Source organism: Chionomys nivalis, chromosome 3 (assembly GCF_950005125.1).
Source record: "Chionomys nivalis chromosome 3, mChiNiv1.1, whole genome shotgun sequence".
NCBI lineage: Eukaryota > Metazoa > Chordata > Mammalia > Rodentia > Cricetidae > Chionomys > Chionomys nivalis.
In genome coordinates, this window is record NC_080088.1 from 55,064,993 (window position 1) to 55,086,155 (window position 21,163).

Below are 21,163 nucleotides of genomic sequence, written 5' to 3' on the forward strand. Positions count from 1 at the left end.
CTAAGAAAAGTACAATGCAATTATCCAACTTTCCCTATAATTTGCTGAACTGTTAAAAAAATTTATGGTCTCTTGTTCTTTAATTATTATTGTTGCATATATATAAACTAATAAATATATAAAAGCAACCAGCTAAGCCAGTGTAGCACTGATTAAAGTTTATAGATTTTACAATATCAAATATGATTTTAAATCATACTGTCAAATATTTATCACTGATTTCCCTAGAATGTTAACATTTCATAATGAATTTACAATGTACAGTATTGAAACTCACACATACTGCTAATTTCATAGAAATTTTATTTTCAGTGTCTAGTTTCTTTGCTTTTTCATAATATTTTTATTTTTATCCAGTATATTCTGATATACAGTTTTACCCTCCCTCATCTCCTCCCAGATTCTCTCTACCTCTTCAGGTATTCTGTTTCACACTTTCCCATTCTGTTTACAAATCAAACAGAAACTGGCCATTAATAAATAAACAAACAAGTAAATATACACAGACACACACACGTAACATATCATTGGAACACAAACTTGGAAATTATAATAAATAAGCAAAGACAAGTAATATAAAATGCCCAGATATATCATGAGGACATAGTGGTTCTCAACCTTCCTAATGCCAGTAGCCTTTAATACAGTTCCTCGTGTAGTGGTGACTCCAGAACCATAAAATTATTTATGTTGCTGCTTCATAACTGCTGTGAATTGTAATGTAAATATTTTTGGAGATAGAGGCTGACAACCACTGAATTAGGAGCTAAAATATCTTTAAAACTAGCATGGGGTTAGTTGTATGTTGGCCATCTATTAATTGGCATGTGACTTTCCTTAAGGGTAGTTTGTATACTCAATGAAACTTCATTTGAGAAAACCATTTTTTTCTTTTGCAGTTGATCATTATTGGAGAAGGTTTCTAGAGTTATGGATGGGAGCTGGTGTCCATTTCTCTCAGTGCTGGATCCCTGTCTGGTTTGAACCTGACCTCTCCCTGTCACAGTCTGGTGACTTCGTAAATGTAGGCCAGTCCTTTTACCTCTAGAAGGCACTGTTTCCTTGGTGTCTTCCATTCCATTGACTTTTACAGGCTTTCTCCCTCCTCTTTTGCATATCCCTATGAGCCATGAGTGGAATGATTTAATGGAGACATTCACTTTAGAACATAGTGATCCAAGATCTCTCACTATCTGCACACCATCCAGTTGTGGTTCTCAGTATTAGCGCCTGTCTACAAAAGGAAAAGCTTCTCCGATCATGGTTGCAAAAGACACTGGTCTACAGGTAGTGCAGAATGTCATTAGATGTCATTTTATTGTTATGCTCCTTTAGAAGAACAATGGTAAGTAGTTTTACCCTAGGTCCGTGAACTATTGGCCAAAATAGTATTGTCAGACATCCATTAATAATATATCTCTTGGCTTTAAGGCTTCATTAGCCTTTATTTCATTAAATGTATAATTATTTACTGAAACCTCAGAAAACAAAATTAAAATTAAAAACTGAAATAACAAATAGGCATATATGATACCTAAGGGTAACATGGAAATGTAGGGAAATATTATAAAACAGCAATTACATTCTTCATAGCACGTAAGCAATAGCCATACTGCTTGCCTACTGCAGACTACCATGTTGGCTTGAGCCTGTTTTCCCTTCTTAGTAAAGATTAAGATGACTTTCAGTGCTCAAAAGATAAAAAGAAAGGTTGTTACTGGCAACACAGAGATGTACATGGTTCTAGACTATATACTGACATTATAATTCTTCATTGTAGTTGAAAAAGAGTGTATCAACATTTTTTGGAAGTTTATAGTATGAAGAATCCTAGCAATTTAGAACATTCTTTTTTTTCTGATTATATAAAAAGTATTATCCAATTCGTGTTTTCTTCACAGTTAACAACAGCAATTTATCTGCGGTATGTCTCAGGACTTCATGTTTTTCATTAGTTCCACTTGGTGCATGGTGACCTCTTTGTTACTTCAAATCAAGCTGTTCCTTAGGACAATTATATCCTATTTTTGGACTTATTCTTATGTTCCATTAATTGCATTATTTTGTACAGAAGTAACAATTAGTGAGAAATTATTGCTTTTACAGAATCTATTCTTTATGGAATTTAGGGTCAAGTTGACCTGCATTTAATTCAACAATTTAGTAACTAAGCCACCTTGGTGAAGTCACTTAATGCTTTTCAACCGCAGTGTATATATAAGACCCATACTATAAGACTCATACTTATAGAATTGCAGTAAAGAAAACTATAGTGAAATTTTTATTAGAATTATGTTTAAATGTCTGATATAGTACCTGACATATTTTATTCATATCCCAAAGTGCTGATGTATAGACATTGAATTTTTTTTATACTGAGTATCAGAGTTGCTGTGTGTCCATCAGGAGGGAAATGGAGGGTGTTGGTACAAGAGCACTTGTTATGCTCTTGTCCAACCATAGCTAATCTACCAAAGAAGAGGAACTACTTTGTTTCAGTTCCAGGAAAATGGCCGACATTACTAAAGGAACTCAGATATTTTGAACTTTGCTGTCTGATTCAGTATTTTCAGAAGGTGTTCTAGATATGTTTATTCCAATCCACTTCTGAAATTATACTAGTGAAATTCCTGAATGAACGATTATTTTATGAGAGAGGAAATTTAAACAGCTGTTGTATCATATGTTTGATTTTAGCTATATTTTAAACCAACATTTTATGCATAATTTACTTGGTCATTTCACTGCCACTTTTTTTTTTAATTTGAACTTTCTCAATAAACTGGGGTTTCAATTTTGATTTAGGATCCTTCATACCAAATTACTTCTGATACAACAGAAACCAATTTATGTATGGGGAAATCCCTACTGTCTTTGGATGCTATGACCATGACTTCCAATATGCTTTTTTGACCCTATTTTCTCTGGTTCATAGAGATAAAATGTCTCCCAGGATAGCCATATCTAGGTTTTCTATGTTACAAAATCAAAATACCATAGACCTCCCCTTATTGCATTAGAATATTTCATCCACTATTGGGAAAGGGGTCAGAATAAACAACAGACACCAGCCGTTCTTTTTTTCACTTTTTTTTTGTTATAGAATAATGTAGCTTCATTGCAGCATGCTCCTGATGGGAAGTAGCAGAGATGCCAATACAATACTTTTATCACTATCCTGCTTCTTGATGACTCCTTTGACACCTGATCCTAGAGATTTTCCCCATTTTTTCATGTGATGATAAAATATTTTTGCAGGAATGAGAAATATGTGATAGAATTCTGACTTTCTTCAGCATGATATTGGGTCTTGAATATATTCTATACAACAATATATTTTGGCTGTTCTCTAATCTCAATTATATATATATATACATATATATGGTTCTTTGCTATTTATCTTAGTTTAAGGTACTCACAGATTTGTGGACAGTGATTCTGAGCACTATTCTTTCCCATTCAATGTTTATGGAAGTTTTTCAGAACATTTTGAATGAAAATTAAGGGGATAGGCAGAAGCAGGAAATGATTCTAGACAAACATGCAGAAACATACACTTGATCTCTAAACAGCATGTGATATGTGATGTTTCTAGCAAACGATTTCAGTAATAAGTCATCACAAAATTTATGAAATGGAAAACAATTCAATAATTTACTTTCTGAGTATAAAATAATGACATATTATATAATAATATTTTTTCTGAGAATTTTTGTTTGTAAAGTTACAAAATACTTTACAAACTTTGAATGTGTATGTACAGGTATAAAATAATAATTTCATCCTCAAATGTACTTTTCTACAACTTAAAATGCATCATTTCCTTATATAATAATAAAATTTCAAAAAATAATTATACTAGCCTAAGTAATAGAAAGTTACCATTTCATAAAACTTTAGATCAAATTATTGTGATGTAAGACAATGTAAAAGATAATGATGTCTAATATTTGAAAAGCATTTGCGTACAAATCAGGCAGTTTGACACAAAGGGAAGTATACTATGTGCACAAATTTCTTCTGTGAAATCTCATAGCAGAATTCTGAGTTAAATTCACTATATGGAAGTGCACATTTAATTCAGACAAATTACATCACTTAAAATATCATTATTAAGTTTTAAAGAGAATAAATCTTTTTTAAGTCTCAGAAAACTGCACAAGAACAACTGTTCCAGAAAGTTTGCTAAAGCGTAATCATTCTGCATTTCACAACTGAGACTTGATTTCAGTTTCCTGTTTCTGTTTCTCAACTTTTCCATTCATCAGCCTTGTCTCTATTGTCCTCCATTACCATACTCTTTAGGAGTTGAAATAATAAAAGAGATATTATTCTGTCATGTATGCTGTAGCATCATTGACTCTGGAACTCAGGGTGCTTTCTTCAAAAATTTTATTTAATATGTTTGTATGCAATCCTAACAGGTGTTGCAAAACCTTGTTTACTGCTCAAGGAAAGACCATATATCTTACAGTTAAAAATTGGAGGGTTATATTTCATTAGAGAAAATGAGTAGTTAAGCTAATAATTACCATTTTATAGTGATGTCCTTCAAATGTCTAACAGCCGAATGGCTCCACTGTACTGTTTATGTCAATTTTCAAACAAGAGGTTCCAAAAGAAAACAAACCATATAAATCTTTCAAAATGGTCATGAAGATACTTACATGAAAGTATAAACATCATTACATTGACAATGATAATATTGTGCCCTCTGGACATAGCTTAAATCCATGATCTATATCACTTAGGAACAGGAACTCAATATGCTACAGAGATGGCCAACATTGTGCAATTATCTTTATTATCAAGAAGGAGAGACAAAGTGCCAGAAAAGCTATGCAGCCTCAATTGGCTGTGTAAACAGAGCTTGGCCATCAGACAAAAGCTTTTCTGACTGAACTATGTTCTCCACAGGCAGTATTGTAACAAAAAGAATTGATAAGTACTGCTGGATGAATGGAATTGCTGATTGCCAGTCATGGCCATGTGTTTCTATATCTGTGAAATCAATTTCATTCTCAAAGATAGTCATACATTATTATGTTATAATACCATTAATGTGTTTCATTATCTTTAAAACACCACATAAGTCATATTCTATGTAAAATGTGTATTCTCTCAATCTTTATAATGCTAAAAATTCTTTCCAGATCTTTTATTCACGCATAACATGCATATTGACAATTGAGATATATGAAGCTCTCATAATGACTTAATTTTATTCAGTAATGCTTAAAACATTTCCGTATGATATGAGGGACTCTTAGCCTCTTCTGTAGCTCTTTGATCTTAAAGACCCTATATCAATGGTCATGTTCATAACTACAACTTGGTATGAATTAGGAAGTTCCTGGAAATTTACATAGCATTGTTATATGATTGAATTTTCTCCTATCTCTATAGGTATTGCATCATCCAGTTTGCTTAGTTGTATGTATCTTAAATTTCTTTTTCTAAAACTGCAAAAATTTCAGGATATTCTTTCTTAGTATCTTGGGCCTTTCATAAACATCCTTTAATAAGCTTTTCTTTTTTCTTTTTTATTTTCTTCTTTTTCGTAAAACTGGCAAACTATTCTTTTATTGATTTTATTGAGCTATACATTTTTCTCTGCCCTCCTCCCTTTCTCTCTCTTCCCCTTCAACCCTCTTGCATGGGCTCCATGCTCCCAGTTTACTCAGAAGATCTTGAGACTTTTTATACTTCCCATGTCCATTAGATCCATATACATCTCTCTTAGGCTTCTCATTGTTATCTAGGTTCTCTGGAATTGTGAATTGTAGGCTGGTTTTCTCTGCTTTATGTCTAAAAGCCACTTATTGGTGAGTAATATGATATTTTCTTTCTGGGTTGGGTTACCTCACTCAGTATGATGTTTTCTAGATCCATCCATTTTCCTGAAAATTTCAAGATATCATTATTTAAAAACCTTTTCTTCTGATAAATGTTTGATTTGTTCATGAGGAAATAAAAAATCCTGTCTAAATTTAATTTGCCACAGCAGTAGTAGAAGAGTCTCATTCCTAAGGGATATTTTGATATTCAAACATTTCTGTGATAATCAAATGACTTTCTCCTGACCATAAACTTAAGCTAAAATAGAATACTGAGTTGTGCAATTAAGAGACATATCCTGGTTATAGGGTTAGTGAAGATAGCCCAGTGGTCAAGAATGCACATTTTACAGAGGAACAAAGTATAATTAAAACACCTACATCATTTTCTCACTATATCTTTAACTGTGGTTCACATAGAAAGAACTACAAGCAACTCAGGAATGAATGCAAATAGAAAAAACAGTTTTCCTCAGTGAATGATGTACCAATTAATTATTCAATACCAGACGATTAATACTAAAAGCATGCACTAACTAACATTATATATAATGAGCAGGTTGTAGTTATGTATATAGGAAATGGATATATGTATGCGTGTAAATTTTTACATATGAATGCATGTAAAATCTTTACCTACACGCTTTATCTATACATATAGATGTATATATGTAGGTAACAATAGTTAATAAAAAAGAGTCCATGAATTTGAAAAAGATTAAGGAGAGACATATGTTATGGTTTGGGGAAAGAAAGGGAAAGGCAAAATGGTGTGATTTTAAGCTCAAAAGAAATTATTAAAAATACCAATTCAAAAAGAAATATGCAATTTCCTTGATGGGTCATGTCTTCAAATGAGTACATCAGTGGGCTCACAGTAAATAATGGAGTAGAATTTAATAAAACCCTCAAATATTGTTGAAACTAGAAGAGATGTTCACATGGATGTCACTGGCTTTGTTGACTGTACTAATTTTAAATTGATTTGAATACTGGACATGGTAAGAGTTTCAGTAATTTTGCAACCGAAAACTCAAGTATCTGATGTAAAAGCTAGGCTCAACACAACAGCGGAAACTCTTAGTTTTGAGTTCAACTGAGTGCTCACTTCATGTGGTTGAGAGGCATGTGAATCATCCTGCTGTAGAGAGAGCTTCTGCAGCATCATCTGGGCCTGAGCTGTGAAGTGCCTCCTCAGAAAGGGCTGCTCACTCACAATGGTTCCCAAATTGCCCATAAAAAGATGCCTCCAAAAGGGGACAAAAATGGAGGTCACTAGTAATTGCAAAAACGTATAATAACTTGGTTCTTCTGTTGTGAGAAATACAGTGTTTCAAGTTAAGCTGGTCGATGCAGAGAATTATGTGAGTTATGTGTAAGACGGTGTTTCTAAAGTGGTGGCAAGTGCTTTGAAGTCTTCATCATTTCTGCCACATTGAGAGCCTGGCACATACCTCCTGTTTCCCCTGGGGACTATCCATCTAATATACAGCAAGTATCTCTGAGTGCTCAGAAGATGGGTTCTTTTCCAGGTCACTGAGTTGATACTTGCCATGACACATATGTACAGAAACTTTTCTGCATATATATGAAGTGTCAATGATGTTCTATTATTATTTTTACTGTTTGAAATAGGATAACATGTAACCAAAAATTCATGGTTCTTATATCTTTTGTGTTCCACACCTTACTGTAGAGGAAAACTTCAATTTCAGAAAATATAACGGGATAGTTGTTAGCAGCAGATGAGAAAATAAGACTGAAATCTTATACCTCAAATGTGAATTCAATAAAAATTGGCAGGGATAAAATTAATTTCTATCTTTTACACTTATTAAGCATTATTTGGTGAAATGTTGAGTTTTTTTGTTATTCATTATGACTCAATGAAGACAGCATAATTACTGGATACCTATTCAGTTTCAAAATGTGGCTCTGTGTACATTAATTGCATACACTCCCAGTGTCTGCCTCTCTGAAGAGAAAAGCTGAAATTGTAAAGAGAATCTGGACTGATTAAGTCCTTATCTTATATCACCTATGAAGAGAGTCCCAAGCGTTATATAAGATTAATAAACCTGAGAGAGAGGAAAATCTCTAAAGAAAAACTTTATGTATCCAATCAAATGCATTTCTCAGCTTTATATAAGTAAGATAATTATAAAATTATAAAATGAAGTCAATGTTTATTTCCACTATCTGTCATAATATCCTTAAGATTCCATTTTTTATGGAGAAACAATGTAGAGGGTCTCATATCTACAACAGGCTGACCTAGAATTTTGAATAATGTGCTTGCCACAGGCTCCTATGCTGAGATTATAGGCATGAGACATCATCATGCCTGAGCCTACTTTTTTTTTATAATGTGCTAGGAGGTGAACTAACAAAGATCATTGAGAATACTTATTTACATGTGTGTTTTAATGAAACTGCTCATATTTGAACAATATACTAAAGAAGGTCTATTTGTAAAATAAAATGTGATGGCTAGATAAATCTAAATTTCAGAAAAAACAAATTATTTTTTAGTATATGACTCAAATGACAAAAATCAATATAATTTCTTACCTGAAATTAAATTTTAACAAAAATTTCTGATTTCATTTGCTAATTCTTGGAGAATCAAATCCAGGGCAGCAAGGTGCCAGAATGAAGGCATCAACAGTAAGGTGGTGAATAGGAACCGCTGAGGAGTGATGGAGTACTTAAATGTATAGTTACCCATCTAGTCTCAATGTTTATCTGTTGGTATTAAGACATTCGTAATACTATCCATCTTCCTTTAACGTTAAATCAAAGGCCGTTTTCTTTACAATAAAACCTGGCTCCTAAAGAAATAATCTAAGGAAGTATCAACAAACTCTTTTGTACTTTCTTGTTGATTACATGCAAGTTTTCCTAAAGTGCTATAAAGTGAAGGACATAGTAAGAAATTATATTTCACTTGTTCAGTATTTTATGTCATTTATTTTTGGAAAGAGATGTTCCTTTATCTTTATTTCCACATCTTCAATTTCCTCAATTATAAACCTTAATTGCTTTAATGCTATACTAATAGAGTATGAGATTCAAATTATCATGATTTTGCTTAAAAAAAACTTCCCAAAATTTATTTTCATGAATGTGTTATTAGCAAATAAAATAGATGCATATTGAATCACTATATTTATTAATTTACTAATTAAATATTACATTAGTTAAATATCCATTTATAGATTGCAATTTACAAATAACATAACTGTAATACTTTGTTAATCAGTTCAGGGTCTCTGCTTGACACCATACATTAACAATGAAAGAAATGAGATATTGCATTGGAGAAAGTATGCTTTTTAAGTGGGTATACATTTGTAAATAATATCAATGAATAAACTCAGTTGGTAAATATTTATTATTTTAGATGAAATTCCATTAAATCAAAACATGACCTAAACATGGAAGATATAAATATGAAGATGAGTTACTTTTGATTTTTAATTGAAAATTAAAAGACTTACTTGGAAGTTGAACAGTCAACAACAAATATAGCAGGAAGCAGGAGCCATCAGAAAAACTGTGGGAAACCTTTCATAGAGAATTTTATTTCTATTTTGTAACCATTTTTTGCTTCCCAAGTCAAAAAGAGCTCAGCAAGGTTGAAATGGAGAAAGTTGGGGTGATAATGGAAGTTACTAGAAGGAAGCAAGACAGAAGTCTGACCAAAGAAGACAGTAATGGATATTGGAATCACTGTGACAAAAAAAGTCAGAGCTGACAGATAGATAGTCACTAGGAATAGTGGGAAGTATCTAAGTATCTAAGTTTTGTTAGACGACTCAGGAAAAATTAATATGATTTGAGAATAGAACACTCATCTTGTCTAGTAATCTCTAAAAATAAACTATGATTAATTGTCCTAGGTGAATTTAACAGATATGTTTTTCTTAGAGATGGGCATATGCGAAGTCTCTCAAAAGAGAAGAAAAATCTGGAAATTTTAATGATCCATAAATTTCATCTGAAAGTTTGAGGAATTCAAACTGGGAAAGACCTGGGACAAATAAACAAGAGTAGAGATGCTATCCAGTTATTCATGGGAAGATAGCTCCAGTGTCTCAGATTTTCTTGAATATGAATAACTGATGGAAAAGAGAAATACAAGACATAATCATATTTTTATAGTCAGAACCAAGGCATATAATTCTGACAAATCTATTACTGTTTAGGTACATAGAGCTTTGCCAATTATATGTTTCAGCTATAGGGGCCGTGATGGAAATAATACTGGTGACCCCAGGCTATAAATGTACTCTTTTTTATTGATTTTAATTGAGCTATACATTTTTCCCTGATCCCCTCCCTGCCTCTCCCCTCCCCTTCAACCCTCTCCCATGGTCTCATGCTCCCAATTTACTCAGGATATCTTGTCTTTTTCTACTCCCCATGTAGATTAAATCCATGTATGTCTCTCTTAAGTTCCTCAACGTTGTAGGTTCTCTGGGGTTGTGATTTGTAGGCTAATTTTCTTTCTTTTATGTCTAAAATCTACATATAAATGAGAAGAAAATGCTCAACATCCTTAGTCATCAGAGAAATGCAAATCAAAACAACTCTGAGACTGACCTGTAAGAATGGCCAAGATCAAAAACACAGATGACACTTATGCTGGAGAGGTTGTAGGGTAAATGGAACACTTCTGCATTGCTAGTGGGAGTGCAAGCTGGTAAAGCCTCTTTAAATATCAGTATGGTAATTTCTCAGAAAATTAGGAAACAACCTTCCTCAAGACCCAGCAATACCACTTTTGGATATATATCCAAAAGATGCTAAATTGTACCACAAGGACATGTGCTCAACTATGTTCCTATCAGCTTTTTTGATATAGCCAGAAACTGGAAACAACCTAAATGCCCCTTGACTGAAGAATGGAAAAGAAAAATGTGGTACATTTGCACAATGTACTACTACACAGCAGAGAATAATAATGACATTTTGAAATTTGCAGGCAGATGGATGGAGCTATAAAACATCATATTGAGTAAGGTAACCCAGACTCAGAGAGACAGTTATAGATGGACTCTTACAGGGTTATCTTATCCTGCAGTAAACACCCTTGTTCCAGAAAATGGAGGAAAACATAAAGGAACTAGCCTGATACTTGATCCTGATCAGTAACATGAAGTATTTTACACTAGTATTATGCTATTTGCATAATAGATTCTCTTTAAAGTTGTAGAAACACATATTACATAGAATTACTATAATAGTTTATAACGTTTATGCTTCAAAAAATTAGCTGCAAGCTATGTTAGTCGCCTTTAAAACAGCTAGAGATTTCTCTCTTGGTACTGTGCTTTAGCCAAAGATAAACTATGGCAAGATTGCTGCATGTCTTATGTTATAAGCTTCTATAATCCTTTGCAGTATAGTATTATCATTTTGTCAAAATTCTTCAAGTAGAAGACATAAAAACATTATTGACATATAACTTTGGTAAAACTAAACAATAAATATATATAAGCTCTGAATGTATCCAATGTATGTAACGACAAAAGTCATGAATTTGGTTTGACCTGAAATTCTAAGCTGTTCCTTCATATTGCTGACTAATCTGAACATGCCAGGACTTTTCAAGGAACCATAGTTTCTATGCTCATGTTCATGAGTACAGTTTTTCATACATGTTCAGAAGATGCTGTTTCTTTCCATTCTTCTCCAACCTTTTCTTTTTAAAAAATATTTTCATCACTTCCATTCTTCCATTATGGTCTTTAAGCTTTGGATAAGAGTATAGCTTTGGGTGATGATATAGATGCCTTATTCCTAGCTGAGAATTCCATAGTCACATATCTCTGAACTTCAACTAGCTACGGGTTTCTCTGTTAACCACCATCTATTTCACTAAGGTATTTTTCTGTTGATGTCTGAGATCTATATTAATTAATGGAGTTAATATTTAGAGACCTTTTCATTTCATTGTTATATCATCTATATATATACATATATATATGTTTATTTTCACCTATATATAATAAAATATTAGGTTTTTGTATATATATATTTTATAGATAATTGAAAAGTAGTTTTCTTTGCATCAATGAGGGAATCAATATATTCAAACACTAAATAAAATAAAACACTCAAACTATTAAATTTTTAAATTGAAAATAACTGTCAGTAACAATAACATCAATAGAAATGCAATAATAATTAAAGGCTCTATAGGACCATTTGCCAAATTTAGAGGCCAGAGAACAGATTGGCAATATGTGACTGAACAGTAAAAGGCAATTTAAATGCAAATAATGATGTGAGTTATATTTTGATGTTATTAAATAAAGTAAGAAGTTTTAGTGTGTCCTTTCCAAGTACTATAGATTACAAACTAGGTAAAATTGTTTAATGAACAATTCATCTGATGCATAATTTTGGTTGAACTGTGAAACTGCACAAAAGAATCCAACAAATGCATCAAAATACCTATCTATATCATAATATAGCTACCACTAGTCAATATATCACTAAATAACCAATTTAGAAAACTTGTAAGCTGGAGTTGGTGAGATGACTCAGCATTTAAGAGCTCTTGTTTTTCTTATAGAAGACCCAGGTTTTATTCCCAGCATTGTGGCTCGTCTCCATTCATAACTCCAATTCTTTGGTTTCTGACAACCACTTCTGACCTCCACAGGCAATAGGAAATGATGTAGTGTACAAGCACACATGGAAAAGACCTCAAGATGGCTCAACATATGAGAACCCTGACAAACCTCATAACCTGAGTCCAAACTCTGAAATTCACACTTCGAGAAATAAAGTCTTTTTACTTCCCTCTGACTCCCACAGATATACCTTAAACACACCACACACACACACACACACACACACACACACACAATCTCACTAGAGAGACAGAGACATAGAGAAGATGGGAGAAGGGAGAGAAAAGAGGAGGGAGGGAGAGAATAGAGGTGAGAAATCAATAAACCCACATTTACACATATCCAAACAGTAAATAAAGTTGAAATATATTATTATAAAATGCTTGCATGTGCACGGGTATACCTGTCATTCAAGTATGTAAAGTTAGATGCAGAATCTGGAAATCATGATCATCTTTAAGTATATAATGAGTCTGCAACCATCATGGGCTTAATGACTGTCTCCCAAGCAAAACAAAACAAAACGAAAAACAAACATAAAAATGAAATAAAAAGCTCATATTCCCTTAAGCTATTTCTAAGAACTCTCCTTGAGTGATTTAAAACATTATGTTAAGTGGATCGCTCTTTATATTGATTGATTGGCCTTATTCAGTTGGTTAAAAGATGGAGCAAAGATTTAGTTGTTCTAAAACAAACCAATCTTGCCTCAGTACTTCAATGAATAATTTCCTGAGATCTGCCACTTGGTTCTACCTAATGTTCATGATGTCTTTGCTACATCAACTCACACATACATCTCCAGTTGCTCAACTTGCCCACAAATATCAGACTCACTGCAAAGCACAGTTTCGTGACTCACTTCCCAAACCAATAGCATAGGGAAGACAGATACTAGATTTAGATTTTCATACCTTGCTAATTTTGTTTTGCTCATGAACCCAAGATAATATAGACACCAAAAGATATTAGCAGACATTTTTAATGTCAAATAATATCCTTATTAAACATTTAAAACAATTTAAATATAAAATAAAAAATCGAATATTTTATCTACTCCTTTTTGATATTTAGATGTTGATTTTATTATTTTATTCTTAAAACAATCTTAATTTATGTTTCCTCCCTATCCCATCCTACAGTTCCCCCATCATCTTCCCACCTGGTGTAGGAGGGTTTTTTGTCCATATGTTGCTTTAATTGGTTGAATAAAGAAACTGTCTTGGGCTTTTGATAGGGCAGCACTTAGGTAGGCAGAGTAGACAGAACTGAATGCTCAGAAGAAGAGAGTCAGAGAGAGCTGCCGTGGAGATGCCAGGTCAGACATGCTGAATCTTTCCCGGTAAGCCACCACCTCATGGTGACATAGAGATTATTAGAAATAGGTTGAATCAAGATGTGAGACTTATCCAATAAGAGGCTAGAGCTAATGGGCCAGGCAGTGTTTAAATAAATACAGTTTCTATGTGATTATTTCAGAGCTAAGTTAGCTGGGTATCCGGGTAAAAAGCAGGCCCTCCCTCCATCAACACCACCTTTCTCCTATCCACTCCTCAGAGAGGGTGTGGACTCCAAAGGAGAGTCTACAAAGTCTGTCTCATCACCCAAGACCGAAGCAAGGTCCTCCTCCCTGAATCTTTGTTGAACAGGTATCCTTCCTTAGAGAATGGGTTCCAAAGAGCCAGTTCATGAACTAGGGATAAATACTGGTACCACTACTAGTGGCCTGTCAAACTGCCTAAGCCAAACAACTGCCACCCACATTCAGAGGTTCTGGTTTGGTCTTATGCAGTTCCCCAGCTTTAAGTCTTGACTCAGTGAACTCCCACTAGCTCCATTCAACTTTTTATGTGGATTTTCACATCATGGTCTTGCCCCACTTGCTGCTAATATCGCTTCTTCCTCTCTATTGCTGGACTCCAATAGTTAGACCCAGTTCTTTGTTGGAGAAGTGGAGCAGGAGGGAGAACAAGAGGAATAGGGGAAGGTTTACTTGAGTGAAGGACAGAAAGAGAGACCAGGGAAAGAGATATCTTGAAAAAGGTATCCATTATGAGGTTAGCAAGGAAGAAGGAACTAGGAAATTCCCAGATATCTACAAGGATGACCCAAGCTAAGAACATAAGCAATAGTGGGGAGGGTTTCTAAAATGCCCTTCCTCTGTAATCGGATGAATGACTACCTTAATTGTCATCATAGAACCTTCAACCAGTAACTAAAGGAAGCAGATGCAGAGACCCACAGCTAAGAAACTTCATGTATTCTTAATAGATACCTATCCAAAGAGTTGCCTCTTCAAATATGCATAACTCCCCATAAGTTTGCCAACACTACAAATGTGAAATAATGTCCAGCATATACTCCTCTTCTTCTAATTATCCTGGGAAATAGAATAAAGAAGAATGTATGACCTAAGAACAGAGTGATTCATTTTCAGCATTGTCTTTATTTTGTAAGCAGAAACAAATCTTTTATGTAAAAGAACAGCATTGCTTCTCAGCCTTTCAGCTGAAATCAAGTGTAAAGAAACAAAACATAAATATCTTTGATTGAAAAATTGTACACAAAAATTTAATAGGAGAGGAACAGAAACAAAGATAACCTATGAAAAGTATGTTTTCTTTATCATCAGAATTCAGTGTTACTTTAATATGTGAAAAATCAACCATCAATCATTTTAATATGTATGTATTCAGATTTTTTAAAACAAATAAGGAAGAAGAGATAATGTGGTCATGTCAACATATGGAAGAATGAAGTAATCTAATTAGTATATTTTGAGGTAGGCAAATGTATAATATGATGCCAAGCTTCCCATGCTCTTTGTACATAGTCAATAAAACCTTAAGCTGGCTGGATTTAAAGAGAGCTTTAATCATGTGAACTCTGAAAAGAATTAGTTTTGTTTTGGAGAGGTATATGGGCTAGCCCCACCAAGTAATGTGAGACCTTTCAGAGTAGAAAATCAAAGAAAGATAAAATTAGTGGTTGAAATCATGAGAAGGGTTTGATGGTCATCTTTCTCTCTCTCTCTCTCTCTCTCTCTCTCTCTCTCTCTCTCTCTCTCTCTCTCTTTTTGTTTTTTGGAGACAACTCCTCATTCTTGATTTCTACATGATTCCAGCTTGTGTCAAACTGTCAGCAAAACAAAAACAGCAACAGCAGCAGCAACAACAAAAAACTAATCAGCACACACATGCTACTTGCCTCAGCACACCTCAGCATAGTTATTCTGTTTTAGACATTTGACATTCTTTTTTTTTAAATTTATTTATTAAAAATTTCCACCTCCTCTCATCCTTCCATTTCCTTCCCACTCCCCCTCCTCCCCCTCCTCCTCCCTCTCCAGTCCTAAGAGAAGTCAGAGTGCCCTGCCCTGTGGGAAGCCCAAGGCTCTCCCCCCTACATCCAGGTCTAGGAAGGTGTGCATCCAAGCAGACTAGGCTTTCAAAAAGCCAGTACATGCAGTAGAATCAAAACCCTGTTTCATTATCATTGGCTTCTTAGTCCACCCTCATTGTCAGCCACATTTAGAGAGTCTGGTTTGATCACATGCTAGTTCAGTCCCAGCTCAGCTGGCCTTGGTGAGCCAGTCCCACCATCTCTGTGGGTGGACGCACCCCTCACGGTCCTGACTACCTTGCTTATGTTTTCCCTCCTTCTGCTCTTCATCTGGGCCTTGGAAGCTCAGTCCAGTGCTCCAATGTGGGTCTCTGTCTCTATCTCCATTCATCACCAGATGAAGGTTCTTGGTGATATGCAAGATATTCATCAGTGTGGCTATCGATTTAGGACCGTGGGGATCATGAGAGTGGACAGAAGGGGAGGGGTCGGGAAGGGAGAGGAGTGAAGAAAAATATATAGCTCAAAAAAACTATAAAAATAAAATAAAATAAAAGACAGCTAACTCACTTGACCAACATGACAAACAAGCAAAACAAAATACAGCAACAACTAAAAAGAATTTTAAGAATCAAGCTTAACTCCAGAGAGCTGTTGATTGATAATGAAGCATTCATGGCATAGAATGACTATACTGTTGAAATATCAATACAGAAACCTGTACTGACTTGAAAATAAATTTACATGATCATTGTTGATAAATGGAAAAATAAAACTGTTGTGCCCATGTTGAGACCCCCAGAGAGACCACCAGAATCCAGTCAAGTCCAAACTGCAAAAGCAAGGTTCATTTCTTTCCAGCTACCTGGGGTTTCCCCATTACATAGGAATGCAGGGCAGAAGGGGGAGCACCCATTTCTCATTTGGGGTAAACATATATAGGCAAACACAGCAAGCCAGGCTTACATAGGGTCAAAGGGATTGGTTTTGCTGAGTACAGGGTATGGACTAATTCTTCTTCTGTGCAGGCCCCTCACCCTCCCCCCAAGCAGTTATTTCTGCTCTTGTCTAGACCACAAAGCTGGGTGTTGACAGGGGGCTAGTTGGTAGGCACTTTTGCAAAGATTCCTGTTTCCAGCTGACTCTTGATGCTGCAAAGAGCTCAAGGCCAGTGTCCTAGCCAGCTCCTGACCAAGCAAAGCTTTTTAAAGTTAGTTTTATGTCCTTACAAAAAAAAAAAAAAAAAACAATCAGTTAAAATGCTTTCTAATGAAAGACCCAGGCATATATAACCACTTGAATCATGTAAAAATGACAAGTCTGTGCTACAGGCAGTAGTTGTTGTTTTCAGAAAATTACCACAAAATAAGTTGGATATTCATGTACACAGAGTGTAAAAAGTATTTTAAATTACCTTGTAGATCAAAATGTAAATTATAAATTAACAAAAAATTAAGACATATGAATATCTATAGAATCTAAAATAATTTAATTATTAAAATAATAACTGCAAGAAGCAAATAGTCAATCTATAGTGAAGAAGGACCAATGGGGCACTACTTTAACCATGTGATCTGAATTCTCACCTATTCCATGAATAAAAAGTATTATGTCTCTGACATGCTTCCCTATAGTTAAAAAATGGAATGAAACCTTGAGAAAATTTGTCATGAACATGAGTTAGCAATTAAAGGAACCTGCCACCAAGCTTGATGATTTGAATGTGGTCTGAGGACCTATAAATTTGAAAGAGAGAAATGTTTTCCATAAATTGTCCTCAGAACTTCACAGATCATACACAGGTATGTGTGTTATCAGGTTTGCACACAGACATACAAACACACACATACACAAACTCAAATAATTAATGAACTACAATTAACACATTTTTTCAAGCTTTAAGAAAGATTCCAAAATATTAAGAGCAGAGCATCCTTCATCTAAAGTACAAAGGGAATTAATGGAATTATTCCTAGGACTAAATATGAGATTCAGAATACCTCATCATGATAATTTTCTTGGAATTACATGATAAATAATAAATTTTAATAACACATAATATCAATAGTAATAAATTACATTATATATAAATAATAAATCAAAAAATTAAAACTTGTATTTCACAGAAAAATAATTGACATTATTTTTAAAGCAACATATGATTGTATTTTTCAGAAACAAGCATCATGTGTTTGATAAGATTCAAAAGGTATGTCTGCCCATAAGTTTGAGAATTTCCAGGACCAAACTTTGATCACACAAAATTCTTACAAACCTGTTTGACTCTGAATACAACTGTTCATGCTGGTTTTTTTGTTTTTTGTTTTTTTTTTTTTTTTAAATCTGCCTGGAACAAACCTTGACATATCTCAAAACAGGAGACCACAATTAAGAAAATATTTCCGTAAGTCTGGCCTGTAAGCAAGACTTGGGGCATCTTCATAATTAGAGATTGATATGCGAGAGGCCAGCCTCTGTGAATGGTGTCCTCCTGCACACCCTGTGATCCTGTAGTAGGTAAAAAAACATGAGAATCCCCCCAGCTCCTGCTGCAGGGCCCCTTTTCTTACACACGACCCAGCCCCCCAGCTCCCCCACCACCACACCAAGCCTGCCCTGCTGTCTGCTAGGTCCTCTCTGCTCAAGAACAATTTTCCCACTCCTATACTAAGGCTACCCACCCAGAGCGGTGAGTGCCTGCCTACCAGGCAGACCTCAAGGTCCCCCACAAGGGAGCACAGGCACCTTCAGCTGGGGCTGTATGGTCTCCTGTGCTCTACTGGACACCGTCCTGCCTGCCACGTTCTTCCTTTTGTCCCTGGCTCAAAACCAATAGATACAAGAAAAAGTAATCAAACAGGTAAGGGAAACGGTTCAAGACTTGAAGAATGAACTGGAAGTAATAAAGAAAACACAAACTGAGGGAAGGATGGATATGGAAAATCTGGGTAAACGAACAGGAACTACAGAGACAAGTACTACCAACAGATTACAAGAGATAGAAGAAAGAATCTCAGACACTGAAGATACCATAGAGAAAATAAACACACTGATCAAAGAAAACAGCAAAACTAACAAATTCTCATCACAAAACATTCAGGAAATATGGGACACAATAAAAAGACCAAACCTAAGAATAATAGAGATAGAAGAAGGAGAAGTACAGTTCAATGGTCCAGAAAATATATTTAATAAAATTTAATAAAATTATAGAAGAAAACTTTCCCAACCTTTGAAGCTCCAAGAAGCATACAGAACACCGAATAGACTGGATCAAAAAAAAGTCTCCTCACCATATAATAATCAAAACACAAAACATACAGAATAAAGAAAGAATATTAAGAGCTGCAAAGGAAAAAGGTCAAGTTACATATAAAGGTAAACCTATCAGACTTACACCTGACTTCTCTATGGAAACCATGAAAGCCAGAAGGTCCTGGATAGATGTACTGCAGAAACTAAGAGACCATGGATGCAAGCCCAGACTACTATACCCAGCCAAGCTCTCATTCACTATAAATGGAGAAAACAAATTTTTCCAGGATAAAAACAAATTTAAACAATACATAGCCACAAATGCAGCCTTACAGAAAGTAATTGAAGGAAAATCACAACCCAAGGAGTCCAACATTGCCCACAATAACTCAGACATCTAATGACCCTTCACCAGAACAACTCGAAGAAGGGAAACACACAAACTCTACTACCAAAAAAAAAAAAAAAAAAGAAAAGAAAAGAAGAAAGAAAAAATGACCGGAGTTAACAACCACTGGTCATTAATATTACTTAATATAAATAGACTCAACTCACCTATAAAGAGACACAGGCTAAGAGATTGGATACGAAAACAGGATCCAACATTCTGCTGTTTATAAGAAACACACCTCGACCACAAAGACAGACATCTACTCAGAGTAAAGGGCTGGGAAATGGTTTATCAAGCAAATGGACCTAAGAAACAAGCAGGTGTGGCCATACTAATTTCTAACAAAGTTGACTTCAAACTAAAATCAATCAGAAGAGATGGAGAGCGACATTTTTTACTCATAACATGAACAATTCATCAGGACAAAGTCTCAATCCTGAATATTTATGCTCCTAATATAAAAGCACCCACTTATGTAAAAGAAACATTACTAAAACCCAAGGGAGTCATCAAACCACACACACTAATAGTAGGAGATTTCAACACTCCTCTCTCACCAATGGACAGGTCAATCAGACAGAAACCTAACAGAGAAATAAGAGGATTAAGGGAGGTAATGAATCAAATGGACTTAACAGACATCTATAGAACATTTCACCCAAATAGGAAAGAATATACCTTCTTCTCTGCAGCTCATGGAACCTTCTCGAAAATTGACTACATACTCGGTAACTTACACAGTTACAAAAAAATATTAGTAACCACCTGTGTCTTATCAGATCACCATGGATTAAAGTTAGAATTCAACAACAATGCTACCCCCAGAAAGCCTACGAACTCATGGTAACTGGACAGTCAACTACTGAACCACACCTGGATCAAGGAAGAAATAAAGAAAGAAATTAAAGTCTTTCTTGAATTCAATGAAAACAAAGACTAGACATACTAAAACCTATGGGACACTATGAAAGCAGTGCTAAGAGGAAAGTTCATAGCACTAAGTGCCCACTTAAAGAAAATGGAGAAAGCACACACTGCAGACTTAACAGCCCACCTGAAAGCTCTAGAAAAATAAGAAGCAGACTCACCTAGGAGGAGTAGAAGACTGGAAATAATCAAACGGTTGGCAAGAGACTTGACTCTAGAGCAGCTCGCAGGTGTCCAGGGAGATGTCCCCAGCTAGTACCTTGGGCAACTGAGGAGAGGGAACCTGAAATGACCCTATCCTATAGCCATACTGAGGAATATCTTGCATATCACCTTAGAACCGTCATCTAGCGATGGATCGAAATAGAGACAGAGACCCAATTTGGAGCAACGGACTGAGTTTTAAGGTCCAAATGAGGAGCAGAAGGAGGGAGAACATGAGCAAGGTAGTCAGGATCACGAGGGGTGCACCCACCCACTGGACAGTAGAACTGATCTATTGGAAGCTCACCAAGGCAAGCTGGACTGGGACTGAATAAGCATGGGATGAAACCGAACTCTCTGAACATGGCAGACAGTGAAGGCTGATGAGAAGCGAAGGACAATGGCACTAGGTTTCGATCCTAATACATGAACTGGCTTGTTGGAGCCTAGCCTGTTTGGATGCTCACCTTCCTGAACCTAGATAGAAGTGGGAGGACCTTGGACTTCCTGCAGGGCAGGGAATTTGGGCTGCTCTTCAGTACCTAGAGGGAGGGGAAATGGAG